The sequence below is a fragment of the Heterocephalus glaber genome, unplaced genomic scaffold (assembly GCF_053883595.1).
Source record: "Heterocephalus glaber isolate CG9 unplaced genomic scaffold, H.glaber_assembly_v1.0 deba00001826, whole genome shotgun sequence".
Taxonomy (NCBI): domain Eukaryota; kingdom Metazoa; phylum Chordata; class Mammalia; order Rodentia; family Bathyergidae; genus Heterocephalus; species Heterocephalus glaber.
The window spans coordinates 211146-237708 of record NW_028258489.1 but is presented as its reverse complement, the minus strand read 5'-3'; the positions used below and the strand labels follow the sequence as shown (position 1 = coordinate 237708).

The following is a 26563-nucleotide window of genomic DNA, read 5'->3' as shown; positions in this document are numbered from 1 at the left end:
CTATAGAAAAGAAATACATAATTGATAGGATTTCTTTTAGAAAAGTTTTTTCCTTTAAGTTTAGATGGTTTTAGCAAGTACAAGAAACATTTTCTGCCAGTTTACTAAATCCCAATACTCTCATTTCAGGTAATTATTAATACACAGGTTAAGTATTAAAAAACCAAAACAACTATTTTGAATGGTACTTTAGCCAGAAAATAAATTTGTTTTTACTTCTGAGTTTTAGAACCCACTATTAGTTTATAGTCGATACACAAAATTAATCCTTTAAAGGAAACTGAACCTTCTGCAAAGGCTTACGGAAGCAGATTTTTAAACAGTATATCTTTCTAAGTCATCACAAGTAGCATATCAAAATTATTACATAGTATTGCTTCCTATAAACTAGTCCCATACTGATGACTAGTTATCTACAACTTTTCACTTGTTTGCTTATGTACTTTTGTCTATTAGTCTTGACTTTCTAAGTAATCTATTTGTATAAACACTTAACCATCAAATTTCTTGAAATACCAGAAATCAAGTATAGAACCTATAATCCTTATTAATTCTAAAAACCACCTTGAACTAGTTCAGAAAAACAGTGCCTTGTTTTCTGTACGGGGTGGAGGTGGGTGCCATTTTGGAAATGAAATAGAAAGATGATTACACAAGAGACACCTATGTTCCAGTCCCTGCCATATCACTGATTAACGAGATAGGAAGAATTTACCTTGGGCAGGTCACTTCCTCCCCGAGTCTGAGTTGAAACATTAACTGAAAGACTGAAATGTAGGTACTGATCATGTCAAGGTTACACAAACACTCGGGATTGAAGAAAGTGGTTTCTAGGGATACCTGGTCTTTTGCCAAAGAAACCCACTGGCAAAATAAAGATCTGCAATCAGGTTGGTGGGAATGCAGCAGACTTAAGTGCAGGAAGTCTTCCCACTCTGGTTTACTGGGGACAACAGTTTATGAAATATGTATTGGGTGATTCTTGTGTGCTCCCTCCCATTTGGTCCACAACATGTACTGAGTGCCTGTAATGTAGCAGCCTTTATGGAATCGTCTTGGCACCAGTGTTTTGTCAGGTATGAAAGTGACTGGGTCAAGTTTACCCTTCAATTTAACTTTTAATTCTAGAATGCAGTCTTAGCTAAAAGGAGAGATATGAATATGGCTATCTTCTAGCCAGGTAAGGGAAATCTGCCTTTAAGGTGCTATGTAGGGCACTGGCCTCAGACTCACAATCCTCCCTGCCTCAGCCTCCCACGTGCTGGGGTCATAGGCACGTGGCAGCACACCCACACTTTATTTCTTTTAAAAGATAACCCTAGGCCACTGTGCTCTCCTTTGCTTGGTGGCCTGCCCTCACACTGTAGAGTCTACTTCTTTTCTTCCTTGGGCCAGACTTGCTCTGCAGAGCCTATTTTTCTTACCTTTCATAAAACTTTGCTACTGTTGAAAAAGATAATCCTGAAACCAGGGGTCAAGGCACAGACCTGTAATCCCAGCATTTGGGAGGCCAAAGCAAGAGGATCCTGTTTTCAAGGCAAGCATGTGGGCTAGTGAGATCCTGTCTCAGACACTAGAAGATTCTCCTGAAGTAGATCTTACCAGGGTCTTTCTAGTCCTTGGCAGTTTACACCCTAACCGTGTGTAGAGATCTTTCCTCTTTTGAACTGCATTTTTAATAGCTTTCTATCACATTCTATAATTTAGTCTTGCCCAAAGAACCATCTAGAATTCTTCCTGAGCAAGATGACACACAAATGAATAAAAGAGGCACCTTGGGTGCTGTCTCTTTGTGCCAACTACTTTCTGGTTTCTCATATCCTCTACAAGTGAAATGAAAGAAGTGCAGGTTGTTGATAAAATAATAATAAATTCTCACATAATGATCTCATCAGAGTGTTCATAAATTTAAACTAGCGATGTGTGTGCTGTTTTGCACTGTACAGTATGTTCTCTTTGCTTCCCCCTCAGCACATTATTTTGGGTGCTATTATTGACAGACAGGGACATTAAGAAACTAATGTAATTAGGGAAGGCTTTTGTTTGCATTTAACCTGTAGTCAGCTCAACTGACACTTGGGTACAAGATGACAACAGAGGGGATCTTAGGGGAGGAAAGGTACAGGGAAGGGGAAAAGCCAGTAAGGATTCGTAATCAAGAGACTGCTGGCAAGTGAGGGTGATTGTTGTAAGCCTCTGAAGGAGGCACGGTGTTTAGCTTACAACCCCTGCTGGCTAAAAGCTGCCTGTGGTTAACCTCTCCACCTGGCTTGCTGGGCTGGCAGGTCCTGAGGCAGAAAACGTGCCGGCAAGACTTTGAGAAACTGGGTTTTGGCTGAAATCAATGGTAGACTTTAAGAGAACAGGATGCCGGGCACCAGGGGCATCAGTTGCAAAAATCCATAAAATAAAAATTTTAAATCTTCAAAAGATTAGACCAGATGGTGACACTCCTCCCACCCCCAACACAGGCACAGCAGAAAGTTCCAGCTAGGTTTCCATGGTTGCCAATCTCTTCATCAAAGTGTATTTTTTAGTTTGCTATAACAAAATCCCACTCTCCTGCAATTAAAATATAGGTTTTTGTTTCGCTGCCTGCTATGCAAGCGCAAGGACCCGAGTTTGATCCCCGGTACCAAAAAAATAAAAAAAATATAAAATAAAATATAGGTTTTTATAGAATGTACACATTAGTACTCAGACTCAGAAAGGCTCTGGACCCATAACAGAATCAGAATTTCTGGGATTAGGCCAGAATCTGTCCTAACCTTTGAAGCTGGAAGAGACTCTGGTGGTCAGGTGTTAAATCTAGGCTAAGAATGTCAGTGTGGCTCTGGATTTGGGTTGGGGTGCTGAGCTATGAATAGGGGTGACATGGAACTGGCCAACAAGCCAAGCAGAGTCCAGGCTAAGGCATCTATTCCAAGAGTTGGGTAAAAATGCATTTTCTTATTTTTTATTCTCTTTGAAGCACAGTTAAGTGAATGGCTTTTATTGCCAAAGCCCCCTTCACTTCTACCTTCCCAGTTTCTTCAGCACAGCCTTCCCAACTCTTTCTTCTTCTTAGTCCTCAAACATCAGTGTTCCTCAGGGTTCTTTTTCTAGATCACAGCTCCTTTAAGCTCTGTATCAGAGTGATCTCTTCCAGTTTCAATGCCATCTCACATCTCCAGTGAGAAACTCTCTAACATCAATATCCCACTGTCTGGTACATATACTCACCTGCAGGTCAACAAGAATCTCAAACCTCCAGTTCTAGTTGATGTCAGCCTCAGGTACTAACTAGACCAAGTGCCAAACTGCAACTCAAAGTCCACTTATTTATTTCAAAGTGCTAACACTCCAATTAAACCAGAATACTGAGGTTTTAGTTTAGAAACGCCTACATTAGGGCTGGGGATTTAGCTCAGTGGTTCTGCCACCTGCAAGGTCCCGAGTTTGATCCCCAGTACCTCCCCCCCAAAAAAGAAAAGAAATGCCTAGAAGAAAAACACAGTAACACGCATGCCATAGCTTCACCACCACTGACTTAGTGGAACAGCCCAAGTCACTCATATTCCCCCACCATAACCCCACATACAATCACTAAGTCCCTTAAACGTGCCCTCCATGCTCTAGGCACAACTGCCAGACTCGGAACAGATATCTTATCTCTGACATGCTGTTGTTAGCTACAGGAAAGCCCACCCTCTGTCAGTGCAAGGCAACGTGCTGGAGCCCACACTAGCCAACCTATCACCTTTGCTCCTGCTTGCCCTATCACACTTCTCACCCTGGAAGCTTGTTCACAGAACCACTACCACAGGAGCAGGTAGGTGAAGGCCAATCCTATCACTAAGATACAACTGTAAAGCAACCAAGAGCATAAACCAACAGCCTCAGCATTTTTTCACATTAACTTCCACCCTACAAATGTTCATTTCCTTCAGTCCATTTAACAGAAATTTACTAACTATTCTGGGCTGGATACTTCTGCTACTGTTATATGTAAGACAAAGCTGTGGCTTTAAGGAGATAAAAGAGTCAAACAATTACAACAGAATGCGGTATGCATTACAAGGGCCATTTACATGCTATAAGAATCCATGGAGGGAGAGGATGGCATGAGAGCAGTGTGTGTGAAAGAGAAGAGGGGTCTACTAGCAGCAAAGTTCAGTTCAAGTGTCAGGTCTAAGATGTTCTCATTTTCTAAGCTAAGCCTTAAAGGGAGACATACAAAGTCCGATGAGATTCAAAAGTGGTGGTTCTTTGGGAAAGTCAGGTGAGAAAGTTTGAGTTAAGGTACTAAGAGCAGCTATGAAATGTAAACAAGCAAGGATTCATCATTCATTAAAACTGGAGGATGAAGGACAGGCATGAAGGATGGATCTGCAGCTTGTGGGTTTAGCGACTGAAGTCTAATTGCTTTAAGTGGATGGTGACAAGGTGGCTGAGCAGATTCAGAGCGGAGGCGGCAGCAGAGGTAAGTTCAATGTCTCCGAAATGTTGGACTTGATTGTTTGTCAAATAGAGACACCCAGCAGGCAGACTAGTGAGGAGAAACAACAAAAAAGGAAAACACAGGGAGAACTATTTCAGCAATGAAAATGGCTTCTGGATGGAGAGTACAAGTCCTTCCCCAAAATTTCCATAATGAACACGTATTACTTTTATAATCAGAAAAAATGTACTAAGAAGGAAGAGCAGTCATTTGCAGACAATGCAGCGTGGTGGTGCAGTCTTTGATGATGCTGTGAGGAATGGGAAGTGGCATCAGGGTGCTGGTTGGAGCAGCTTTCACAGCACTCACTAACTGAGAGGAAATCTCGGTATTTAGCCATCACCTTGCCAGCATTTGAGGGTGAGGCAGGAGGACTGCCAGGAGTTCGAGGCCAGCCTGGGCTACATAGTGAGTTCAAGGCCATGCTGAACTGCATAGTGAAACCCTGTCTCAAAACCCCTTCCCCAACATAAGACACAGCCATCACTGTGAACACATTGCAGGAATATGGCGAGATTAACAATGATCAATTAAAACTTGAACAACTTCACTCCAATAATGGCCAAGCTTGTTTTCAATAATTCTAGTATACCTTTTAGATGCCAATGTATAATTTCAGTTCAAAAATGTTGAGAAAATGCTCACCTGATGATAGTGAACATTCACAAATGAAGCCACAGATGAAAACTGAACTTTGTGTTCGGAAAAAAAAAAAGTGCATGGCTGAGGCAAGAGGTTAGGAAAGTTTGAGCCCAGGCTGGGAATCCTAGCAACTTAGTGAGACCCTGATCTCAACAAAGGACTGGGGATACAGCTCACTGCAAAGGCCCTGGGCTCATTTCTGGTATGTACTGGAAAATGAAAAAAAAAAAAAAAAAAGGATGCATATGCCAAAGCCTAAAGAGGAATAACTCATAGATGGAGACATATACTGGACCAGTGAGGAATCCAATGGCAGGCAGTATGTGGCCAGAACAGGAAGACTGAGGCTTCTTTTGGTCCTGTCAGGGAGCCATGTCATCAATGGCAGAGGCCTAGTTTCTTCTAACTTGTCCCTCTCAGTCTTTAGCCAGGCCTACCAAAACAGGTTAAAGATAAAGCACTTCTTTCATTTTTCTGCCTCAGTAAAGGTGTAGGAATGCTAATGCCAAAAGGAGTTATTTATTAGCAGAGTGAGAGCCAGTCTTTGCAGAAGTCAGAGGAATAAAAGTAGACATATATAGTAAGTAAATTCACCACTTGATTAAAAACTGTAACATTCCAGCTGGAGATGTAGCTCAGTAGTACTGCAGTAGCTTAGCGTGTGTGATGCCCTGGGTTCAATCCCCAGTACTGAAAAAAAAGAAGGAAAGAAAGAAACGAAAAAGAAAAACTAAGATTCCAAAGAACACTTTATGACAGACAGACTTTATCATTGGACCATCACACAAATCATGGCAACTTCAGCAAGGAACTTACACACATATACACAGAGTGATGAAAATCTATGTTGAATGCTTACATTTTTAAAAATTATTATTTAGGACACATCTTCATTGATCCTTCTTAAAATACTTCTCCTTGGTTAGAACACACATTATTCTTGCCACTTTAAAATTTTTTTTTGTTTTTTGAGACAGCATTTCACTATTACAGTTCAGGCTGGCCTTGAACTCATGGTGATCTTCCTGCCTCAGCCTCCAAAATACTGAAATTACAGGATACATTACCACACTCGGTCTCCTTGCCACTTTCTGAAGCAGTTCTAGAAGTTCTCTTTTATGTCTTTATGAGGTGTGATCAAACATACAGTGAATGGTGCCAAGTGCCATCCAATGGAAAAGCAGGCTGGTAAAAACATTATAATGTGTCCTCATTCACTTAATTCACCAGATCTATTATCATGTGACTTCTGGCTCTTTCTCAAATTAAAAAGGTAAAATCATGGAAGGTAAATGTTTTGAATGGATTCAGAACATGCAGGCAGCCATGACACTGAAACTAAAGACACAAAAGGGTACCTCAGAACTGCTTCACAAAGTGGAAAAGATGGCACAGGCATTTTGGAAGCAAAGGGCATTAATGGCAACGTGTCCTTTACCATAATTTTATAAAAATTTTATACATCTTTTTTTAATCACACTATAATGAATCCCTGTTTCAGCAAATGAGGAAGCAGAGGTCAAATGACTTTTGAAGACCCACAACCAGATAATGACAAAATTTAAATTTAATTTTTTAAAAAAGCCATATCAAAAAGCCAGTTTGCCAAGCATGGTGAAGTATGCCTGTGATCCTAATTACCTGGGAGGCAGAGGGAGGAGGGCTACTTGACCATAGCTTGGACAATGTGGCACAACATAATCTAAAACAAGAAAAAAAACTCACGTAGGTTCAACTATGACACAAAATTAAATAATTCTGATGGCATCTATTCTAGTCAAAGAACTTCTACCTTTCAAATTAGGTCACTTTTTCTTAAATGTCATATAAAACCTCTACACAGAGCAGTGATGCATTAAAGCAGACATATATCATACCCTGTATAAGAGTACATAAAAGCTACTTCCACAAGTATTAAACTGGAAGAGATGCCAAGACCAGGAGGATGTGAAGACAGAAGCTCCTTTCACATTCCTCCAAGCACTGACAGATCGCATCCAGCTCCCACAGAGCATGAAAAAAAACTATAGCTGAGAAGAGGCAGTATTTCTCAAACTGAGCTCCAAAACATTAAGGAATGCTTTCTTCAGAAAGAGAGTTTACCTCTGCCGCCTGCCTTGTAGGCGCAAGGTCCTGAGTTTGATCCCCTTCACCAAAAAAAAAAAAAGAGAGAGAGTTTACCTTTTTTTGAGACAGTCTATGTTGTTCAAACTGGCCTTGAACTCCTGGGCTCAAGGTATCCTCCTGACTCAGCCCTTCAAACAGCTGGACTACAGATGTGTTCCACCAGGCCCATCTATTAAATACTCTCAAAAGCCTTTTCCTGAAACCTCTGAATTTTGCCTCAGGAGGACTGGGTGTTTGGTAGTGCATTAACACTCAGTAATATGGAGAATGGCCTTCAGAAACACACATGGCTTTCAGGAACCCACTGTTCACAGCTTCCATCTTAGAGTTCACAATGGTATTTAAGGACAGCACTTACCTGCTTTGAGGTTATCTATGGTATGAACTGTTTCATAAATAGAGGCCAAGCAAAGCTCATTTCGAGCTTGGGACAACAAAATATACAAATTTTTGAAAAGGAATATGACAAACTGGAACGTTAGCCATTTCTTTGGTTTTCAACTGTGACCATGACAGCATCTATATCTAATGCAGTTTGATAGTATTTAAAAATAGAGAGATATTATGCAAATTAAACCAGGTTCTCCTTTCCCTCCCCTTTTCAATTATTAAATGACAGCTCAGGATAGACAAATCAAAGTTGTATGTGTGGATAAATTCACTGTGCTTATGCAAGTTCAGCCAGCACAAAGGCAGTTCACAAAGCTCTTTCCTATGGTTCCGACAACACAATGCCAAACACCCACAAACTCTAGCATATTTAAAGTCCCAAATGAATTAATACATTTGGGACAGTACATTGAATGTTACCAAAGTAATTTCACTGACACAGATTTTCAGAGTTCCTGTTAAAAGCTATTCTTATTTTACCCATTCTAATATTTCCTAGAAATGAAAAAGGAAAACTTTTACCCCTTCATGTAACAAATTGCTACTTCCTTGAGTAAGCTGGTCCTTACTTTTACTTTAAAACCAATTACACACACACAAAAACTTATAAGTGGGTATGGTGACACATGCCTCAGCACCCTGGGAGGCTGAGGCAGGGAATCACATGTTTGAGCCAAGCCTGGGGAATTTAGCAACTTAGTAAGACTCTGCTTCTAAAAAAAAAAAAAAGGGCTTGGGATGCAGCTCAAAGCATCCCCAGGTTCAATTCCACCTCAAAATCAAAACATCATTTTACATGTTTTTATATAAATACAAGTTTTAAACATATAATTTCACATCACCTACATTTCTCATACTCCAAACAGCTGATCAGAACATTAATAAGTGCCCTATTTGACCAAAATGTAACTTAGAGAAAAATATAACTTCTTAAAATAACTCCTTAGTAGATAAATATTGAAGATTCTCCTGGGCATGGTGGCACATGCCTGTAATCCCAGCACTGAGGAGGCTGAGGCAAAAAGATCGTCACATGTTTGAGGCCAGCCTGAGTTACATGGCGAGACCCTGTCCTTTTTCAAAAACAAGATTCTAAGGCCAACAATGAATATAGTTCAAAAAGCTACTAGCATCAAGTGAATGCGATATGAAAAATAAGGGAACAGATATTAATTCTAGGATAAAGGCACCACCACATGATACTTGTCTGGCAACATACACACAACCCTGGGGTGGGAAATAATTTTATGCTAAATCGTAATGCAAGTCAGCTGGGCACAGGTTAGTCTATTAATATAGTTATAGGTCACTGAATTTTAAAATGGCTTACTCCCTTGGAAAAGAGAAAAAAGAAGCGAAAAATAAAAATTTAGGGTAACAAATACACACTCTTTTTTTTGGTACTGGGGATCCCATTTGGGACCTTGCGCTTGAGGCAGTACCACTGAGCTAAATCCCTGGGCCAGGATAACAAATACAGAATTAAAACATTCCTGTTGGCTTGACCTGCGGTACGTGTGTAATTGTCCCATGGGGCAGCTTGAACACCACTGTCAATGCGTTAATGGATCAAACCAAACTGCTCCAAGTATCAATGTAGACAAAAGAGCTGGCAGGTATTTAAGGCTTCCATCAGCAATCCTTGGGTGGGGGTGGAAGTTTCCTTCAAAACAGGCCTCCTGGTGTTTACTAAAGAAAGCTAGAGCCCGTTTTGCTTGTGCAGTTCTTTACTACTGTTCTACACACTTCTTGGATCTGCTGAACCAAGACTGAAGTAGCAGTCTTTCCAGTGGCAGAACAAGGTATACTTTATAAAAATTACTACTAGTGAAAAAAATGAAGCTTGTGGTCACTAGAATACTGAAAAAGTTGCTGCCCTGGGGTATATTTTTAGAGCTTACCAAGTTAAACTACTGGGGTTAAAAATGAATAGCTTTTCCAAGGAGTAATATGCAGAGTATACCATACTACAGAGAATCTACTATACTATACTATACTATACTATACTGAAACCAATCACAAGGTACCATGGAGCCTGTAACTTTACCTGGTAAGTACATACTGGGCTTTGAGTGCTTGACTTATCCTTCATGTAAAACTATTCCTTAACTATATGAAGAGCTTGTCTCCATCTCTGTAAACCACAGCCATCCCATTCTGCAGACTTTGACTACACTTGGAATTCTAGAGTTACATATCAAAGGTAATCACTTAGAATAAGGAGTATAAAACTCTAATTTCAGGGTAAAACTAGCCCTTTAGAACTAGCTTTGCATTCAGAATCTGGGGGGAAAAATCAGGTTAAAGGAACCTTAAGCAAGTCCTAGGGAAATTCCTGGATATTGAGTATATACTACTTAACATGGCTGTAATCAAATTATCCAACAGTGCTGTACTTTTTTTTTAAAATCACAAGTAGGTATTTTCTGTTATTATATGATATTCAAACCTATCATCTGTAAATGTGTTAAGTGCCAGAATTTAACCATCCCTTCCTACTATAACGTAACACTTCGATGTATACCATCTCTTATGGACTTAAGGGTATGTCCTTGGAAAGATTTCCAGAAGTGAAATTCCTGAGTAAGAGTATAAGGATTTTTTTATGCCTGATGTATCTTGCCCAACCACTATACAAAGGGGTACTACATGGAGGCTAATTTTATGGTAAGGTCTGTCCCTGAGATTTGTTTTTATGTCTAGTAAAAGAAACCTGTGTAGAGCTACAGATAAAAGATACAAATAAATGAGAATAATTTGTTTTTATTCTAGAACAGGAATATATTTTTTTCATTACTGGGCATGAAACCCAGGGGCTTCTTACTGAGCTACATCCCCAGCCACCCTCGCTACCCCCTTCTCAGTGCTACTGGGAATTGAGCCCAGAGCCTTTGCACTTCCCAGTCCTTTAAAAAAATTTTAAATTCTGAGTCAGGATCTCACTAAGTCACTAAGATATACAGGTGGGGCTCAAAATTTCCATCTTCCTGCCCCCTCTCCTAGAGTGCTGAGATTACAGGAATGAACCACTACTATGCCCATTTTAGAACAATACTAATACCTGTAAAATGTTTACTCTGTGCCAGGAACTGTTCTAAGTTCACACTACCCACCAAACCCTAAGATAGTGATGGCGAACCTTTTAGAGATGAGTGCTCAAACTGCAACCCCAAACCCACTTATTCATCACAAAGTGCCAACACTGTAATTAAATCTGAGTACTGAGGTTTTAGTTTAGAATGCCTTCACAACCCGTTCAGATACTTTACTGTTTTGTTTTCTTTTTTTTTGAGCCGGGAATCGAACTCTGGACCTTGGGCTTTTGAGGCAGGCGGCGGAACCACTGAGCTAAATCCCCAGCCCCTGAGGTTTTAATTTAGAAAAGAAACCTCATACATTAACATCTTTTGTCTTAAAAACAAGTATCACATGTGCCATAGATTCACCACCACTGTTCTAAGAAGTACATACTTTTTTTATTATCTTTCATTGCAGATGAGGAGGCCAAAACAGATGGAGGTTAAGGGGTTCTATCAAAATCACACAGCAGTCAGGTATGGTGCCCATGCCTATGATCACAGCTTGATGGAAGGTGAATCAAGAGGACTTCAAGTTTAAGTCCAGCTTGGGCAACTTAATGACTAAGACCCTGCCTTAAATTTTGGGTTTTTTTGAAGGAGGCCAAAGAGACAGCTCTATGCAAAGGTCCTAAGTTCAATTCACAGTACCAGAAAGAAAAAAAATGAACACACAGTAAACACATCACAGAGGGTGAACTTGTGTGAGGTTATGAGCTCATGTCCACAATGTTAACCTACCAAAGAAAGCATGAGAAAAGGAACAGATGAGGTGCCCATAGATGGGGTACTTCTTGGCAAGCTTATTCTCAAGACAAAAGTGGAGATTACAAAGACTAACTGTGAAAGAAAGCAGAACTGAGGCTATTATGTTCAAATTTGGATGCATTGAGTTCAATACCTTACTTGAAATTAATCTGTTCATTTATCAAATATTTAACTTTCCTCCAAGCCTCCTGCACCATGCTAGGTTCTGGGGATACAGCATGAACAGCACTGAGGGATTTATGTCCTCATGGCAATCTTGAGGAATATACATTGATCCTTTCCATTCATTTCCTAACCTAAAATTTTCCATTGCCTCAAAATCAATTTAGCAATAAATGCAGACATCATTAGAAACATTCAAAGTTTACTTTTCACAAAGAGAATTTCAAAAACTGAACATGGCAGTCTCGGTACAGAGGCCTAAAGACAGATGACAGTCCCAAAGAAAAAGGCTGGAATGACTACAAATAACTCATACAGGAGAACAAATACTCTGTGGTACTGATTTATAATAGATATATTTACAAAAATTAGTACCATAAAGTAACAAATGCTAGAGAACTGAAGAGAATGACACTATAATAATAATCAGAGACAAACAGTAAACTACAATGTTAAATTAATAAAGCATAAGATCGATAAGAACAGGAATACAGGGGAGACTAATATTTGTATCATTACATCTAGCTTTTTGGTGTCCTGCCACCTCTTTGACATAACAGGCCACATAAGACTATACTAGACAACACTCCCCAGTTTCCCAAAAAGAAGCATTTAACTTCCTATACTTTTTATTGTTATTCAACTACTTCCTCATTAGTGTATTATTAGTTTGCTAAGCCTGCCATAACAAAATACCACAAACTGGGTAACCTGAAAAAAGAGAAATTCATTTATTGAGGCTAAGGGCCAGGGATTTAGCTCAGTGATTCCACTGCCTGCCTCCCAAGCGCAAGGTCCCGAGTTCGACTCCAGGTACCAAAAAAAAAAAAGAAAAGAAAAGAAAAAAGAAAATCTCCATTTATTGAGGTTAAGATCAAGATGCATGCAGGGTTAGTTTCTTGTTGGTCTTCTAGCTTGCAGATGACTGCCTTCTCACTGTGTGCGCACACATGAGACACAGACTTCCATATCATTCTCATGTATCTAAGTTTTATAAGGACACAGGCAGCTAATGAGGACCCATCCTAACAGCCTTTTTTTTTTGGTACCGGGGATCGAACTCAGGACCTTGTGCTTGTGAGGCCAAGCACCAGAACCACTGAGCTAAATTCCCAGCCCGACCTCTTCTTAACCTAATTATCACCTCTTTAAATTCATTCACATCCTGAGAGGCTAGGGGATAAGTCCTCAACACACCCAAATGAGGGGGGCATAATTCCAGGACAATGATGTAAATGTAAGAACTTCAAAGGTTAAAGTGGATATTTTAAGATCACATAAAAGAAAAATAAGAAAGCTATTTTGATAGGAACTCTGTATAATCCAAGTTGGCTCCAAGAAATACTTCAAATGATTCAAGATCTCAATGCTCCTTAAACATCTGGATGATCTTCTAACTTACTGAAAAATCTACCCGAAGGGAAAAATGTTATTATTCCTATATGTTATCACTGTATACAGCGAGAAAATGGGTCCCTCTTCAGGCAAGGGCACGTATCTGCAAAGTTTGACATCATTACTCTAAGAGATCCACAAAGCACCCCTCTAATATTCATCAGGGTCCAAGGGCTCAAAATTAAAAAGGAAGACTGTCAAAAATAGGACACTTGAAATTGAGTCATAAAAGATACAGGGTATCCAATAACCATGTTTACAGTTAACTGCCTTATCAAAGTACTAAAAGTAATTAATTATTAACCCAGTCACATCAGAATAATTTTCTACTCTGCTAGTGAAAACTAATGAGGGGGAGAAGAATTATTATTTCAAAAAAATCTAACCCCAGAAAACCGATTGCAACTCAGCATTAAATCTTAGCAACAGAGGTGAGACAGAAAGAGAAATTACAGTAAGTGGAAATCACTAACAGGTTTGTTTTATTGAAAGATGATCCTTTTGTTTGTTTATACACCTTTTTCTGCATAAACTACGAATTTTTTAATGTTGTTTTGAGACAGGGTCTCACTATATAGTTTTCAGCTGGCCTTGAACTCATTATGAAGCCCATGCTGGCCTTGAAGTCACAGAGATTCTCCTGCCCCACCCTCCTAAGTGCTGGGATTACAGGCGTGGGCTACCATGCCCAGCTTTACATGTATATTCTTGACTTTCTCCACAAAGCAACTCTGGATGTATTCAGAGAATGGGGGAAAAAGACACCTACACAGAATGCGACTCTTTTACCTGTAGAATTAGTTGAATCATTTCCTGTGGAGAAAGTTTCCAAGGGCTTTCTCTGCCTAGTTTTATCACTACTGCGCTGGAGCCTTGCTGAATTCAAATGACTGAGGTATTTTAGATGAGAGTATCAATATGGAAAGTGGAGATATGATGTCCATGAGTACTGTACAAAATCCCTCAATCAGATCAGACCTTGTAGGAGGCTGCTGTGAGATGTGTCAAAGCCCCGGCGTCTGATGACATCAGAGGGCACCTGAGGACACAACTCTGTCATTTAGTGCAGGTCCACAATAAACTTTGTTATAATAACAATCAGCATCTATGACCACGCATGCACCACATGGCTATGCAAGGTCGGGTGGTTATTTTGTCTGTCTCAGAAAAGCTGATAAAAAAAGACACTCAGATCTTGAGCTCTGCAGCTGTACCTGCAGCTCCCTTGCTCTGATGCTGCCTTTGTGTTGTAAAATTAAAGTTTGGTTCCTACTTTTTGGTGATGTTTGCTCCACACGTTCTTTTCTTTGGGTACCTCACCTAACCAGACACCCCTTCGGCCCACCAGCCCGGACAGACCTCTTTTGTGTTGAACTTAAATAGGTATTAGTGGCAAGATGAAATGTCAGAAAACAAAACTGCTATTCATTAGAGACATTTATCAATCATTTTCTAAAGTGTTTAAAAACACATTAAGCCTTTCTAAAAACAAAAGTATCATCATGCTATAGACATTAAGAAGGCCACATGGGAGGTCCCAGAAGATACCAAGTGGGTCCCAGAGCCCTCTGATAAAACCCAAATGTAAAGTGCTACAGTTATAAAGTGGGACTCTATTATAAACTAGAAAATCACATTATTTTACAAGCCCCCTTTTACCAAAAAAAAGAAAGAAAAAAAGCCAATGTAGAAACCAAGGTCATCAATAATAACAAAGCTACCTGTAACTAGTATTTTAGTAGTCATATTTTAGAGTTCCTTGCTGATTTCAAATAAGTCTAGAAATGATTTCAGAAAATAAGCACATAAATTCATTTAAAACCTTATATAATCAGCGAAGACTTGAAAATAGTTACTTATTACTCAAGTAAGTACACACTAATTTGAGGGCAAATTAATCCCTTATTATTATTTCTGGCTGGAAAATAACCACCAGTAAGCAGGTCAGCCGTGGTGGTGCATGCCTGAAATCCTGGCACTCAGGAGGCTGAGGCAGGTGCACTGCTGCTAGTTCAAGGCCAGCCAGGAATACACAGCAAGACCCTGTCTCAAAACAACAACAAAATAACCCCCAATAAACAAAAAAAGATAATTTCACAGAACTACAGGGGTCTCCAGTTTTGTGGCAATCAACTATTCTATAGGGTATACTGCAGATCTCAACACCAAATTGTGTATTTCATCACTGTTCTCTATGTCATAGACTTAGAAAACCTAATTCAAACAAAAATACAGTTAAAGCCATCAAATGCCTCAGATAAAACTTTGTTTCCTGATAGGTTCTCACTAAAAATAAATGGAAGAAAAGATAAAATTAGATCTCACCATTTTATAACCATTATCACCGTTCTAGCCATTGAGCACCAGTAGGTGCTAACATCATAAAACTAAAACACAACCAGACAATATAAGACTCTTGATGGAGAAGCACTGCATGGGGGGTGGGTTTAAAAAAAAACCACATTAATTCTAATCTGGTTAACCCTGTAGAGCCAGGTACTAATTTACAGTAAACACAGGAGACACAGAATTATGTTCAACAACACCAGAGGGATAGAAAACAACCAAACTGAGTTCAATTAAGTACAGAACACAAAAAGCCCAGACAACAAATTCCAAGTTAAAAGAAAGAAAGATGGGGTAGCCTATATATTCATTAAGAGAGACTCAAGAGACTCAACCAACCAAATATACCATCATATAAGCATCCTGAGTCAGACATACTGTAAAAAATATAATGTTTGTTCATGTATGCATGCAATTTTTGTGTGTATCCATTGATTAGTCCTCCTCTCTTAAAATACATCCTGAAATATTTTAGAGTAATTGATAGGGAACATAGATCAAACAAGATTGGCCATGAGATGATAAACTGGTGAAGCTGCATGATGTAAGCTCAGGTGGGAGTTTATCAGTCTATTTCTGTTCATAGCTAAACTGATTTTTAAAAGGGAGGAATAAATACATGGAAGCATTTGTAAAACACTGGATGCCTTGAAGTGTTTATTATATACACACAGTGTGAAGATGTCTACCAACTGATACAGAGTGAGGAAATGGGTTCAGAGGTTCCCTGGGTTGGGCAGTTCTGCAAAATCTCTTCCTAAATCCCTTCCCATAAGACCCAGGCTATCAGGTAGAGTCACTCCTTCCTGGTTCAGTGGATGGACCCAAAGAAACTGAAGTTCCTGCCCTACTTCACACTCATCCCTGCAAAGTGAACAGGAAATAAATCAGAAAGCAACTAAAAAAAGGTGAGAACACAAACACACAAGAAGTCAAATTAAGAAAAAAGAACTGAGCAGCCAGGTGTGTGGGTACATGCCTGTAATCCCAGCACTCAAGAGAGGCTGAGGCAGGAGGATAGGCACAAATTTGAGGATAGCCTGGGCTACACAGTGAGCTCAAGGCCAGAAGTGTGAACTACAATACACTGCAAGACCCTGTCTCAGAAAACCAGATGGGGAAAAAAAGAGACAATAGTGATGAAGGCCAATCAAAACATTTCTTAAACACATGACTTTCAATCTTCATTCTATAATTGACATAAGCAGTTTAGTTAGCATCTGAATCTACCTTATCTAAGTGCACTTATCTTCCACAACTTTAAAGAAATACGTAAGTTAAACCTTTAAATAAATGCACAGGAAATTTTACTATTTAAAAGTATTTTGTAAATCCTTTCATAACAAGAGTAGTCATCTCTAACTGACTCATCGGGGAGGAGGCAACGACAGTATTACTATTTAAATACTGATTTAGACATTAATAATTATTGTAGACATAATCATATCACTTTATACTGTTTTAAAGAACTTCATTATGTATGTATATTAACTTATTTCATCTTCAGGATAACTCAGATTATTATTCTTACTTCACAAATACAGAGATGACCAATTAGATATATGAATATTTTTAAATGATCGATTGTACAAGGGGCAATTCATCTTAGAATACTAAGAGCTGGGTCATTTTTTAAAGTGTACTTTATACTCCCCCCCCCCCTTGCCAGCAATTGAACTCAGGGCCTCAGGCATGTTAGGCAAGTACTGGATCAATACACTATACCCCTAGCCTCCTTTATACTTTTCCGGGGAGTGGGGGTTATTAGAGATTGAACCCAGGACCTTTGCACTATACCATATCCCTAGTCCTTTTTAACATTGGAGATAGGGTCTCACTGGCTAAGTTACCCAGGTTGGGCAACTTTCAGTCCTCTTGTCTCAGCCTCCCAGACTGTTGGGATTACAGGCGTAAGCCTCCATGCCTGGGTCTTTACGCTATTTTAAATAAAGTCATATATGTATATGTTTTGTGTATATATATGCCCAAGTATGTAACAACAGTCACAAAAGTCAAATGAATTTCCCAAAAGACACCAAATCAGCTAGACATAAAGAGACTCCTAACTAATGACAAGCACAGTGTATTTATGATTATATTTGTTAAATTCCCTAATCCTAGTGGTTGTCCATTCTCTAAAAGGAAAGTCACAGACCAAAGTACCTTCAAGTTGACTTTAATAGAAATGTCTCTCTTTGCCCAGGAAATATCAGGTAACTAAAAGTACAGACTGAAGATGAACAAAAGCCAAAGGAAAGCATTTCATACCAACAACTCATTAAAGGCAAGCTCCTTGTCTTTTTATGGATCTTTTTATGGTTTGATCCCTGGAAAGATCAAGCACAGAACACTTCACATTAAGAGGCACTTTTCCCTGAAAAGTAAACACCAGAAACCACTCTACAATAGCATTCTAGTCTCTCATGGCTTCATCAATCTGGTCTCTCTCAATGAGGAGGGAAATAATCCTGCGAAGAAACCACTGCAATGGGCTGGGGATTTAGCTCAGTGGTGTCTCCTGCCTTGCAAGTGCAAGGTCCTGATCCCCAGTACCAAAAAAAATAAAAATAAAAAACACTGCAATGAACTTGCTGGGTATACACCAATATTAACAAGCAAGCTGCTTCCCTCTGGGGACCACACATAAACTTTTGTCCCTAAATCCCACCCCATCACCAGGAAAACCTTGCTCTATCACAAGACAAGTCTCATCATTTCAGTCACAAAGACCAGTAAAACAGCAGCTATCAGTCTTTTTTAGACAGACCTTTTCCAGAATCTGAGCAAAGGTCTGAGTTTTCTACCCTTTCTTTCCTCAAAATGAAGAAGTGAACACACACGATTTTACTGGATTCTGGAGAAATCGCAGGCTTCTGACTAAGGCCTCTTCCCTTAGTTTCTCCCTTTATTCTGTCTACCCTTTGCACTCATGGTGGCCTGGTTCTAGACATTTGATTTCTTCTCTAGCTGGCTAGCTTCTTTTATTATTATTGCACATCACTGAGCTACAGAAATCACTCATCCAAATGGGCCCACCCTTGCTCAAGCCTTATCTGCTGTCTTACCCTCCCAGTCATACCCACGGGCTCCTTTCTGTCTCCACTGAACTCCCTATCCATGCCTGCCCCGGGACACTTACTGGTTCCACCTTGTCTTCACAACAGGGGTGACCTCTCTTCTCTGCCTCCTTTGTGCAGCATGCAGCACAGCACCCTGCACAGGTTAAGTGTTCATCACAGTGAATCAGTGTCCAGCCTAAGATCTTAAACTTGCCAATCAGCAAGACTCCTACCTGGAACACTATGATAGTCTAACTAATCAATACTTGAACACCTCAGCAAGTTGGGGCAATGAAACAATGCCACCCATCATTTCCTGATCTAGTGCTCTGTTTTTCTCAGAGACAAGAGAGAAGTAGAAAGATGCTGTCCAGGCTGTGGTCATTCAAGTTTGGTTACTTTCCTGCAAAGCAAAATGTAGTGTGGCTTGACTACCAGCTTTTTTCCAGCACTCTAGTTACCTAAAAACATTCCTATGCAATACTGTGTTTTAAAGAAAATTCTACTCTGTAGCATTGTGAAAACAAATATTTCCCTAATAAAGTTATTTAACTTAATGGTGTCAGTTTAACTACAGTAAAAACAACTTTTATGTTGCTAATAACCTCCAGGTCAGAACAATCTAAGCATGCAGGCATTTAGCTAGGCAGTCCTTCTCTTATTTTCAAAACCCCAAGCCATATCCTTTAAATACTAAATTACATAGAAACCAAGTTTCAACAACCCTATCTTAGTTACTTTTCCCACTGCTGAGACAAAATACTTGACACCCAATGTAAGAGGGGGAAAGATTTAGCTCAGCTCACAGAGGTTTTAATCCATAGCTGGCTGGCTCCAAGGCAGAGGGGCATCGCAGAGGAGAAACAGTTCATGGTGGGCAGAAGGCAGCAAAGCAGGGAAGCAACAAGTGAGTGATGGCAGCCCTCTTTCTGTCCCTTATATTCTATGCTGGATACATACTCCTAGGGCAGGTAGCACTCACACCCACAGTGGGCCTTCCCATTATCCAGAGTCAGAACTATGCCCAATCAATCAGTGGACTAAGTAATCACACATCCTTTATCCCAGCATCACATACTCTAGATCCAGTCATCTCTGAAAAGCCCCACCTATGACTGCATGAAGCTTTGGGAGAACATCTAGACATCCACACACAAGCCATAACACTCCCTGTGATTTTTTTTTTTTTTGGTACCACAGATTGAACTCAGGACCTTGTGCTTGGAGGAAGGTGCTGGCACCTTTGAGCTAAATCCCCAGCCCAATTCTTCACTATATTAAACAAAGCTGTCTAGGGTCATGTTTATATAGATTATTTTTTTGAAGACCAAACCAGCATCAGCACTAATAAAATCTCTGATAAAACACTTTCCTACACACCTAAGCAAGGAAGAGGATATCAAAATACTAAAATACTTCTGTCTTAATGGTTTATGTTATAGAAACCATAATTAAACTATGTTTTTGTTATTTCTGTGTAACAGTTTTATATTTAAGACCACATACTTTTATTAATTACTTCATAGAAGATCCCAAATTCCTTGGCTCTAAATTAATTATAAAGTATACATACTTCACACACAGAACCTTCGGTACTTCAATTATTAACAAATTAAACCACAAAGAGAATATGATAGTAAGATAAAAATCTCAGTGCTGGAATAATAGATGGCAAAAGTACTACAGAGGATACTCAGGAGTGGTGGCCCACTCCTGTAATCTCCCAGCCCTGGTCTCATTCAAGCAGGAGGATAGCCAGGAATTCAAGGTTAGCCTGAACTACATAGCAAGACCCTGTTTAAGACAAACAACAACAATAAAAAACCCTGCAGAAAATCAAAAAGGCAAAACCAAGAGGATAGAAGGGAAATAAAGGTAAATGTGTGGATAGTCAAAATTGATACAAAACTCTCTCAAATTCTAGTTCTAGGTCTACTCTTCTCTTTTCTATGTTTAATATGTATTAATAGCACAAATGAAGAATAGAATCATGGTTCACAAATTGCTGGAATTTATGATTCATGGGTCTGACCTTTTCCTTTCCACCTTCCAAGCAGAATCCTACTCCTTAGGACACTGCCCTGAAATTAACCACAGCCCATTGGAAAAAGAAAACACACACATACTCCTCTGCCCTAAACATAATAGCACCCGGGGCTGGGGATTTAGCTCAGTGGTTCTGCTGCCTGCCCGAAAAGCACTAGATCCCGAGTTCGATCCCTGGTACCAAAAAAAAAAAAAAACCCAAACAAAGAACATAACGGCACCTGATCTGCAGGCATGTTTTCAGTCTACAATGTATTCTCACAAACATCATTTGGTCCTCTTTTCTATTCCTAAATAATCTGCATCTTGGGACCACTGTAACAACTGGTCCCTCTTTCACCCTACCCTCTAGTGGTCCTCATGTTACCACAAACAGGGCCTCAACATCTCAACTCCTCAATGTCTGTGATGCACAATCTGCAATCATTCTGCAGAAAAGGCGATGAAAGTCCAGAAGAGGAAACTTGCTCAAGATCAAGCAGCCATAGATGTAGCTGTTATATCAAAGGTCAATATTTTCTGAAACACTAACAATTTAAAATCTAACACATTTTAAGATATAAAAATTTAAACTGTAACACATTTTGGATATAAAAATTACAGGTGCACACCTGCAATACCAGCACTTAGGAGGCTAGGCAGGAGGACTACTGTGAGTTCAGGGCCAGCCTGTGCTACATAGTGAGTTCAAGACCACCCTGAACTACTTACATAGCAAGACCTTGTCTCAAATGAATGACTGAATTAAAAATAAATAAATTTAAATAAAGAGGTACACCTAGCTCTGTGAAAACACCTGGCAATATGTCCTTAACAACAACAACAACAACAACAAAAAGGGTCTCTATGTAGTATAGGATAGCCTTGAACTTACTATGTAACCCAGACTGGCCTCAAACTCATGAGTACCTCCTGCCTCAGCCTCCTGAGTACACGGATAACAGGCTTGTGCCACAACACTGGACTTTGGCAATATGTCTTACTACAGGAATATTCACTTATGTATGAAACAAACTTCCTTCCCAATTTTTAGAATGCAAAGTAAAAGATAATCTGAGGGTTTTTTTTTTAAAATTCAAAAAGCCTTCTACAGTGATTAACAAATAATTAAACATTACCAGAGGGAAAAAAAACTGGTATTCTTTTATCTAGGATCTTAGGGAGATGTGAGAGCCTAGGCCTAGGTCAATACTCAAACAGACCCCTTAAAAATCAGCTTAGTTCCCAAACATTACTGCACATGCCTATAATCCCACCTACTCAAAAGGCTAGGACAGGAGGACCACAAATTCAAGGCCAGCCTGAATAATTTAATGAGACCCTGACTCAAAATAAAAAATAAAATGGGCTGGGAGGTAGCTCAGTGATAAGTTTGTGTCACTAGCTTGTGTGAGTCTTCAGTTCAATTCCCAGCACCAAACACACACATAGAGAGTAACATTTACTATAATTATTTCCATATAAGTGGAATGTACGGTGAGGAAAGTATAAACCCTCCAGGATAATCAACAAGGATGCTATTAGTTCCGAATTCACCAGAAAAATAATTAGCAACACCAACAGATGGCTTCAATGTGTTAGAAAACCTGATCTTATGAAGGCAAAATGAAACCATGTGTGGATAAAGGTTTCAGCACCAGTTCAAATGGAGACAACCAGCAAGGATGAGTTATCAGTCACTTTGAAAAGTGACAAGCACAAAAGAATCTGCAGAGTGGGTGTCAGCATTTGCACTGCATGCAATTTAATTTTCCAAGCCAGTTATTAGTAAAACTATTATCAAAATAGTACTGGAATATTACATGTATTACATATTTATTTTCTCTTTATAGTTGCATATATATTTAACTACACGATGTCATAAAAACTAGAAAATTATATCTACATCGAAGGGCCTCAGTAAGTTCCTCTTTTTTTTTTTTTTTGGTACCACAGATCAAAGTCAGAACCTTACGCTTGCAAGGCAGGTAGAGGAACCACTGAGCTAAATCCCAGGCCCAGTAAGTTCCTTTCTTAAAATGAAGTTCATTTTACTCAAATTTACAAAATTCTGTTCTAATGAGAGATTAGTCAGTGCAGAAAGGATATAAACAGCCTAAATAAATCTATTAGGATATTTAGATCACAGAGATTTAATAAAAGCCACAGACAAGGTAGCAATTTCTAGGCCTCGCCTTCTCCAAATCTGCACCACTGGAGTTGTGCTCAAATTGAAACTCTCTAGTCAGGCACACAACTTAATGCCAGCTACTAGGCTGAGCCAGGAGGATTTCAAGTTCAAGGCCAGTCTCAGCAATTTAGGAAGACCATCTCTCACAATAAAACAAAAAGAGAGGACAGCAGAGTGGTGATGCACTTGCTCCTGGACTGAACCCACAGAGACTGGTGGAAAAAGAGACCCTCCAGCAACCCCTGTGAGAGCATTGTGACAGTGCTCTGGGGCACACTGTGTGGAAATTGATCCCCCTGCCCTTCCCACTCATCTAATGGTTCTTAGTGTCACTTAGACACTTCAACAAACAGCCACACCACGCTTCTCTCAGGACTCGAGGCTTGTATACTGCTTATTCACAAACTTCCCTTGGATGTTCTTATACATACCTCAAACACAATATATCCAAAATAAAAATCCTGGTTGTCTGAACATTCCGACACTGCCAATATTCTCCATTTCAGTGAACCTTATTTTCCCGCAGGCTAAATCCTGAATCATTCTTGACCACTCTTTGCCTCTCACAAACCATGTACTAAGCAAATCCCACTGGCTCTGCTTCTTTCTTTTTCTTTTTGGGTCAACCAGTTCGGTTAGATTTTAATACTGTGTGGTACTGATTTCCTCTCTATGCAATGAAGTCAACTTTCACATTCCTTTTTTTTAAACTTTCATATTCTTGATAGGAACATTAATCCTTTTGATTGAGATAGTCCAGACCCATCTGACCTCTGACACTGAGTCTAAGCTTGAACTAACTACTTGGCAACACTGGTGTATTTTCTCAAAGTCTTCAGTGGTGCTAAATCAGCATGTTAACGTAATCTGAAAATGTAAATGATAAAGGACACAAAGCTGCGACATAAATGAAAAGTATTCCATATTCTAGTATCACATGACAGAGCATTTGTGGTTAAAATTATTTAAGACATTTACTGTGGTCTGTTTGTGGCCACTCATTTAGCTAAGTGAAGAACATCAGTGTTTTAATAAGGTCCCTTTTTATCACATGATATTTCAAAGGAAATATTTGGAATGCTCAGAAGATTCCACTTTTAGTTTTCCAGAGCTTCCTGAGACATAATTTAAAGTGGAACTTGATAGGAACAAGCATCTTCAATCTTCAGATTGTAGTTGAAACAGCAGAAACAAGTTTCTGTTTAAATCGTGGGAAACCTCAGGTAATGTGCCTTATTTGTGAAATGGAAAAAAGATCAAATCAATAAACGAAAATAAAGGATGCAACAGATATCAAGGTGGGTAAATGCCCGATCATCTTCAGTCCTCAAAATGTGTGCAAAACTATGTGGGACAAGTAGGCTAAATCTAACTGGACAGTTTGAGGAAGATGTTTTCCTATTTCATGCACAAAAAATTATTTTATGGAAATAGGGGGGTGGAAGAGGGACCAGTTCTATGCTTCTCACTGTGTTGCCTTTATTATATTCCTAGTGTCACCAAGACTAGCTTAAAAACAGCCTGGAACAAGAACCTTCTAATCACCAGCCCCTTTTCCTCCTTTCTTCTTTTTCTGGTGCTGTTTATACTTTGCTGCTGGAGCCCCTGCAGGTTTCTGGTGTCTTAGGGGTATGATGTTACTTGTAGAGGCAGAAACGGTTGCCGCACTGCCAGATCTTGGGGAGGTGGGAGGACTGCTCACAGTTTTACTGGCATCCAGTTCAGATGAAGCTCCTGCAGCTGCACCCTGAGTGCCCTTTCCAATCTGATCCTTCCTTTTATCCTTCTTTCTTCCTCGGTAGTAAGAACGTTTTCATATTGGTAGCCATCTTTCTGGATCTGGGGTAGTAGGCATTTTTCCCTTCTTTTTCAAATCTCCCTGACCTTGCTCCTTTGGTTAACTATCTTCGGTGACTTTTCCACCCTTCTTCCGAATGTATATAGCATCAGGAGAATTTTCAAAAGCCTTGACATCTACATTTAGAGACATACTATCTGATGCGGGAAAGTGTTTACTAAGAGCTTTTGCTTTCTCTGGATCTACAAGTGAGTAAGCAGAATTAAGCTGTGCCAGGATGTGAAATAACTTTTGGGTTTTGTTTCCGTAGCTGTTCTAGGTCACTAATCGCCCCCTTCTTCCACCTATATTTGAGTTTGAAGTTTGCTGTTTCTCTTATCAAGGACAAATGAACAGGAGATTTGGGCTGATGGTTTTGGTACCACTGGATAGCCTGTGTAGAGACCTCAGTGGCACTATCAGTATCTTCGTCATGGCTGTACATGGTCACTGATGCAGATACCACACCTAGTTTATGCTTTAACTCTTCAATGCTTCCAATTAGACATACTTTGGAAATACTACCTTGAGAAATTTTCAACTGTGTCCTGGTCAGCTTAATGTTGGCTGCATTTTCTGGATGCTGATCTGAAAATTCCTGAAGCAGCTCTACTGCTTTTGTGTGCTGTTTTTCCTGGCAGAGTTGGGCAGCTTGGATTAACACAGGCAGGAGATGTTCAGGACTTCAGGAGTGTAAACCAGTAAATATTTTGTGGCATTGCTCTGCCTGGCTTGTGCACATAGCAAGTAAAGCTTTGTTAATTTAATTTAATTTAGCTTTGTTAATTTAATTTAACTTGCAGTTGTTTCTTGGAAAGCTTACTCTACTCCTTCAGCGTTGGTTAATTTCACCTTCTTGGAGTCAAAGACATCTTGGTCCTTATTAATGGTAATGATGTCATTTGCAATTACAGCTAGTAATCCAACATCTGTTTGCTTCAGTTTTATTATCTGACTGTAAAGCTACAAAGTCTCCTCTGTATGACCCTGAAGCTGCAGAATGTAGGCCATCTGACCATGAATGATGGCCAGTTCTATCTGTGGGTCTAATCCAACATCTGTTTGCTTCAGTTTTATTATCTGACTGTAAAGCTACAAAGTCTCCTCTGTATGACCCTGAAGCTGCAGAATGTAGGCCATCTGACCATGAATGATGGCCAGTTCTATCTGTGGGTCTTCCTCCGTCCCATCAGAGTCTTCTGAAAATGACTGGCAGCAAAGATCTTCAGCTTTCTGTAGGGTTTTCATTGCCTGGTTCAGCTGGCCTTGTCCAATCAGTGCACAGGTGGTTTTGTAGCACAGTTCATGGGTGCCTTCTTGGAGGCCCAAGTTCTCGGAACAATTTTTTCCCAATTGGTTTGAGCTGCAACAACTGCTGAAAGGTTTTCCTTTCCTCATCATAATCATCTTGGGAGTTTTGCAAGAGGTCTCTATATACAGCTAAGCATTCATCATAGCATTCCAAACAGCATAACACTCGTCCATACAGCTCTTTTAGCTTGTCTGTCTGCTGGCTGGCACTTTCTATTGTCTTCAAGGCATTTTCAATTCTGTTGAGCCTGTACTCGCAATATGCCTTCTCGAAGGAGAGAGTGGTACTGGCTAAAACTTTGATATGCGTATTTATGACATTCAAGGCGTCCTTGAAACTTCCATTCTGAATAAGGCAGACCACTTTACAGGGCTGGGCAGTTACATCGTCCTTGTTGATCTGTAATATCTTCTTGACGGTCTTCAGAGCATGTGTGAAGTTGTTGTTCTGTGCATAACAGTTCACTTCACTCCACAGCTCAGGCATGGAAACCTTCCCCACTGCTGCCGCTCGCCATCTTGGAGAAGGGGGCAGGGCTGGGCCTCCACTTTCAAAATAGATTTAGACTCCAACTATTGTACTACTATCACTACCTTTGTTCCAAGCCACCATCATTTTCACCTGTTTTGCTCCATCTTAGTTACTTCTTTGTCACTGAGACAAAATACCTGACACCTACAAGTTAAAGGAGAAAAGATTTATTTTGGCTCCACAGTCAGCTCGTTCCAAAGTAGGGCAGCACAGCAGAGGAG

The 26563-nt window shown here is 39.7% G+C and overlaps 1 protein-coding gene and 1 pseudogene across 4 annotated transcripts in view; both read right to left on the bottom strand.

Annotated features, from left to right (window-relative positions):
• Positions 1–26563, bottom strand: part of Fbxo34 (F-box protein 34) — a 90084-nt gene that overhangs the window by 3144 nt on the left and 60377 nt on the right. The gene's annotated exons all lie outside the window — the stretch shown is intronic.
• Positions 7–26366, bottom strand: LOC101709967 (signal recognition particle subunit SRP72 pseudogene; annotated as a pseudogene).